Consider the following 5,950-nt stretch of genomic DNA (forward strand, 5'->3'; position numbering starts at 1 on the left):
GCTCAACAGGTTGGAGACAATCCTTTCCAAGTGCCTCACTTGGTCTAATTCTTTTCCAGGCAGCTGGTCATCTTTGCAACTTGGTTTTTCTGAGTCTTCTTTGCAGCTTTTATTGCTTATTCTGGCAGGGAGAGGCCAGAGAATCTTGTCAGTTTCAGGGACTTCCTGAAGCTATTTCGGGTTGTTCTTCCTGTTTAAGGAGCTCCCTTGCTGGATGGAATGTTTCAATCTTGGAGGAAACTGTGGCACAGCATTTTCTCAGTGCTGGTCCCCTCCTGAGAAAAAGCCATCACCCCTTAGGTCATCCACCTGCAAGCTGGAGGCCTTGTTCTAGACTTCTCACTTATCCCCTCACAGACTCTGAAATGAACAGTTTCTGCCTCAGTGACATTACCATTGCTGAGTGTGTCCTTTGCTTGATCACACGGCCATAGGTCTCATCTTGTTTCCATGTCAGCAAGAAGTACCTCAATGTCTCCTGAAACATCTTGTCTCCTTCTGGTCTGTCTTCCTTATTCTGGATAAAGGGACTTTTGAATGGTAGATCTTGCCATATTTTGTTTTGTGTCTGTGCTTTAAGTCTAGAGAATCAAGGCCACAAACATAGGAACAGAGAGAAATTTCTAAGAACAAGAAGAGAAAGGTATTATCTCCACAAGATGGACTTTGTCCTCTGGATGAAGTGATAAATTCACATCCCTGCACAGGACACTTATTCACAGTCCGCCAAGCTTCTTTTTTATCTGGAATTACCAGTGATCTCAGGGTAAAAAAGAGGGTGTGTTCTTCTCAGTGAGATATTGTTGGACTAGAAAAAAATCTTACTTTATTATTTCAAGGTTTTTAAACATTTGAGCTCTTTGAAAAGGCTTTATGACCTAGTGTTAATAATCAATAGCCAAATCCCTCTTAGAGACACACGTGCCTAAATTGAGCTAAAGGAACATTTCTTTTCTTTTTAAAAAAGGCTCAGTAGGTATCAGCACCGGGCACCTTGACTGTGGACCAGGGTTCTACGTCTGGTGTCCACATGATAGAAGGAGGGAACAGATTCCTGTAAGTCATCCTCTGACCCCCACCCCAGTGCTGCGGCATCCACACCCACACACGTGTGTTTGCACACACAGATAAGCAGACTAATGTAATAAAAAATATAACGTGCTAAAAGAAGAGCCTCCCTTCAGTCTACCCTCACTTCCAGATGTGTGCGTCGCTGAGCCTCGTGCACCCTCACTTCCAGATGTGGGCGTCACTGAGCCCCATGCACCCTCACTTCCAGATGTGGGCGTCACTGAGCCCTGTACAGTGAGTGTCACAGGCAGGGCAGTTACACCCGGGGTAGTCTCTGGAAAGTTGAGAATGACATGATCAACGCATGCGCATGACTCCCGCTCATTAGAAGCCCCGTGGAGCTGTGAGTGAGATTGGCCACAGTGTTTGCAGAGAGTGTGCTGTTCTCACTAGGGATTTGTTCCTGGTGAGAAAACACTTTTGCCCAAGATCACATTAGCTAGGAAGTGCTATTCTGAAAAGTATGTATGTCCCCTAAGACAATGGGGTGGGGGCTGGAGAGATGGCTCTGGGATTAAGAGCATATACTGCTCTTGCAGAGAATTGGAGTTTGATTCCCAGTGCCCACATCAGGCAGCCCATAGTCATCTGTAACTCCAGCTCCAGGGGATCTGAGGCCTCCAGCCTCCCCAGGCACCAGCAGTCAAGTACACAGACAGACACACGCAGATACATTTAATAAAAATAATAAAATAAATCTTTTTTTAAGTCCTTTAAAAAAGGGGGAGTGGGGAGCCTGCACATAATGACCTTGTACGCAGGGACCTGAGAAGCTGGATCCAGAGGGGACAAACAGCCACATAGTCAGGCTGAGTAGTCCAGCCTCAAGGTACTGCTACAGTGTCAGAAAGAGGTTTCTGTGGGAACTCCTGAGGAAGACTTGGAGTGCAGAGGCACCAAGACTTTAAAACAAGTGTCTCAACAGAGCACTCGTCAACGGGGCCCTGGGAGGTTACCGGGAGAAGAAGACACCCAGAAACTAGCTTCCTACACTTCCACTCCACTGACCCTACCACGGGGAACTGCAAACCAGTAGCAGACACCTTTTTTTGTTTGTTTTTGTTTTGTTTTGTTTTTCGAGACAGGGTTTCTCTGCGTAGTTTTGGTGCCTGTCCTGGCTCTCACTCTGTAGACCAGACTGGCCTTGAACTCACAGAGATTCGCCTGGCTCTGCCTCCTGAGTGCTGGGATTAAAGGTGCTCACCACCATCACCCGGCAGCAGACACCTTTTGCCAGGCACAACGATGCATGCTCGTAATCTCAGCACTCAAACGCCAAGACAGGAACATGGCGGATTTGAGGCAAGCCTGCACTTCGTAGCATGTTTGATGCCAGCTTGTGCTACATTGAAACTGCCGAAAAGAAGGCAGGAAAGATTAGCCTTTAAATCATGTAGTATGTAATTACATGCTTTTGACACAGTTGTTGTTCATACTTTGGGAGTATAGATTTCTGTTGGTGACTAAAAGATCCTCTCACATGTTAGCTGCACCCCTACACTATAAGAGTCTAAATTCTGGGATGTCCATCCTGTTTGCCTGGAGTTGGATGTTGTCAGTCCCTCAGAAACACACTCACTAGAGTACTTTCTTGGTGAGTAATGAGAATAATAACATGAAAAAAAGGTTTCTATCAAGAGTGAGACACCCACACCCACCAGAGTCCAGGACTGCACAGCACCCTTAACTCTTTAGATGTTAAAAACCACTGGAGGAGCCGTGCGTGGTAGCGATAACCCTGACACTTGGGAAATGGAGGCAGGAGGATCACTAATTCAAGGTCATCTTTGGATGTATAGAGTGGAGGCCAGTCTCAAATACACCGACTTCTAAACACACACACATACACACACACACACACACACACACACACACACACATCAAACCCAAGCAACAACAACCAAAACCACATGTGCTCCAGAATCACCCACAAAATCGGTCCATTTAACACTAATCTCACATCTGTCTCCCCGAGACTCCACCCAGATTGGGAAATGAAAATATAAACGTGGTTTAGGTGGCCGGAAGGTAGAGAAACCTCTTATCACATGAGAGAAAAAGAGGAAGGGAGGCAGGAAAGAGGACCAGTGGGAAGGAGAGAGGGAGCCAGGGATTATGAATATGCCCTTTACAGTGTCATGAGCAGCCAAAAGCGTGGAGGGAAGAGCTCCGCCCACCAGTGGTGGAACAGCGAAACAGAAGAAAACCCTGCAGATGGTGTTGTGCAGCTATTTCCTCTGAACTGAAACATTCTCTCCCCGGGGAGGAGAGAGGTTTGGGGAAGTAAAGAAAACGTGCAAGGCTAGGGAAGCCTCCGAAGTCTCAAGATTCCCAGGCTCCTCTGGGAAGGTGAGCAATGAACCGTGGCTTCAGGGAGACGTCTTCAGTGCAGCTTCCTGAAGCTGGTCAGGGAGCTCTAGAGACGAAGCTTTTGGGAGTGGTCACTCATACTGGGGAGCTTTTCAGAGCTGCCTTTGAGACACCCGTGCTCCTGGATATAGTTTCACTAAGTTCTTTGGCTCACCAAGCTAGACCTCGTTGAATCGCTTCTTTGGGCTGTAATTGGTGCTCTATCTAGGGTGAAAACATGTTTATTTCTCCCTGGGAAAAGTAAATCAACAAGAGGGGGCTGGAGAGATGGCTCAGTGTTTATGCTCACACACGGCTCTGGCAGAAGACTCAAGTTTAGTTCCCAGCACCCACAATGGAAAGTTCACACCTACATGTAACTCCAGCTGCAGGAGATCTAACGCTCTCCTCTGGTCTCTGCAGGTACTGCATCCACATGCATAAAACCACACATAGACACACACACACATTTTTTAATTTGCAGGGGAAAAAAAGTAATGCACCAAGTGAGTTTCTTAAAGAAATTGCATCCAGAGAAGTCTGTAGTACTTAAAAATGCAAATTGTCTTCCAGTCACAGACAACTACCATTTTAATATAAACTGACAAATTATAATTATATGTATTTATGAGTTACAGATGGATTGCTGGTGTGATATATGGATACATATGCAATTAAATCAAGCTAGTTATCATGTCCATCCCAAATTCCCAAATGCTCCTCTTTGTGTGTGTGTGTGTGTGTGTGTGTGTGTGTGTGTGTGTGGTGAGAATACTTGAAATTGTACTCAGTAATTTTGAAATATATTAGACAGTGTTATTTACCATCTCTTAGTTACTTTTCCTCTGACAATGATGAAACACTTGGCAAAACCAACTCAGGGGAAGAAGGATTATTACTGGCTCACACTTAGAGGTACAGTCCATCATGGCGGGAAAATCCTGGTGGCAGGAACTTGAGGAGGCGGCTGATCTGTAGTGGGTAGCCATTCCAGCTTTGATCGGGAAGTTCCAACCCCCATTGAGGCTTCGGTAACTGTCATGCCTACATGGCCGGGCCAAGAGAGGACCCTGAAGACCCGAGATCTGGATGTGCCAGCTCTCTTGGTTCCTGGACCCTGGACGCTGGAGGTAGACCGAGCAGAGTTCTCCAGAGAACACCGCTGGACTGCGCTACACCTTTCCCAGATCCTGTTACCTGTCCCTTCACTTGTAAGTTACCCCACAAAATAAACCTCCCTTTTAACTATGTGGAGTGGCCTTAATAATTTCGCCAATACTGGTCCCCATCAAATCTGCACTAAGGAAGCAGAGAGAAGTGAACACTTTCTGTTCAGCTAGTTTTCTCTTCTTTCCACAGAACAAAATCCCAGGCCAGGGAATAGTGCTGTCTACTTTTAGAGTGGGTCTTCTCACCTCTAACCTAATCAAGATAAATCCAATGGGACATGACCAGAGGCTAACCTAATTAAGAGGTTAGTTAATTACTTACTTAATCACCGGAGGGTTATCTCCTGGGTGATTTGAGATCAGTCCAAGTTGACAATCAGCACTAGCCATCAACAGGGCTATATTTGCCACACTGTGCAATAGAGCTTGGAAAAGAAATCAGCTCGGTGTATTTCTCCAGAATGAGGTGAGGCTCTCTATCCCTGGATCCACATCTCCCTACCCCCACTCCAATTCCCTAACTGCCATTTTAATCTCTGCGTCTGTTGTTTGGAATTCCATAAATGAGTGAACACATGTGGTATTTGTCTTTCTGGGCCTGCTTTACTTCACTTAGCATAATCGTGCTCCAGTTTCATCCAGATTGCCAGAAATGACAGAATTTCCTTCTCTGCTAAACCTGGGTAGCGTTCGAGCTGCGCATGCGCCTCTCTCTCCTGCGCTTCGTTTACCTGCCAATGAGAACTTGAGCTCCATAGCTCTTCGCACACTGCTTGGCACATGGTAAGCACTCCAGATACAGCCATTGACTGCTAACGGAATAAAGGAGAGATGTAATAAATATTTAGTTATTTCTAGAAGTTTCCTTAAAGCCTGCATCTTTTCTGGATTTTGTATGGACCTTCGGGATTCTGCATTGAGAGTCTGGTGCCTCCATACGCCCACCCACCCACCCCACCACCCACCCCCGCTCTCTCTTTGTGGTGTGGGTGGGTGTGTGTGTGTGTGTGTAAGGACAGCCACCAGGACAGATGGACCCTCTATTTTAGAGTTTGAAGAATAAACATTTCCCAGAATGGGAAGCAGGTGACCCATTGTTTTCTGACTAAATCAGATGTTCTTTCCTATAGGAGTGCCCTATGACCGTCTTGGTGAAGTGGTGGTCTCCGAGCTGGTGAGGAAGTGGTAAAGAATGAAGAAGTGTCTGGAGGCCCCGTGACTCTTGGTCCCCTTGGAGCCTCTCCAACTTCACCTCATCCTCTCCCACCGCGCTGATTTCTTTTCGGTTCTATAACGGTGCACAGTTCTTTCCGGCCTCAGGGTCTCTGCATTTGCTGCCCCTGCCCCCACCCCCTTCCCCT

This window comes from Peromyscus eremicus, chromosome 13 (assembly GCF_949786415.1).
Source record: "Peromyscus eremicus chromosome 13, PerEre_H2_v1, whole genome shotgun sequence".
Lineage (NCBI taxonomy): Eukaryota > Metazoa > Chordata > Mammalia > Rodentia > Cricetidae > Peromyscus > Peromyscus eremicus.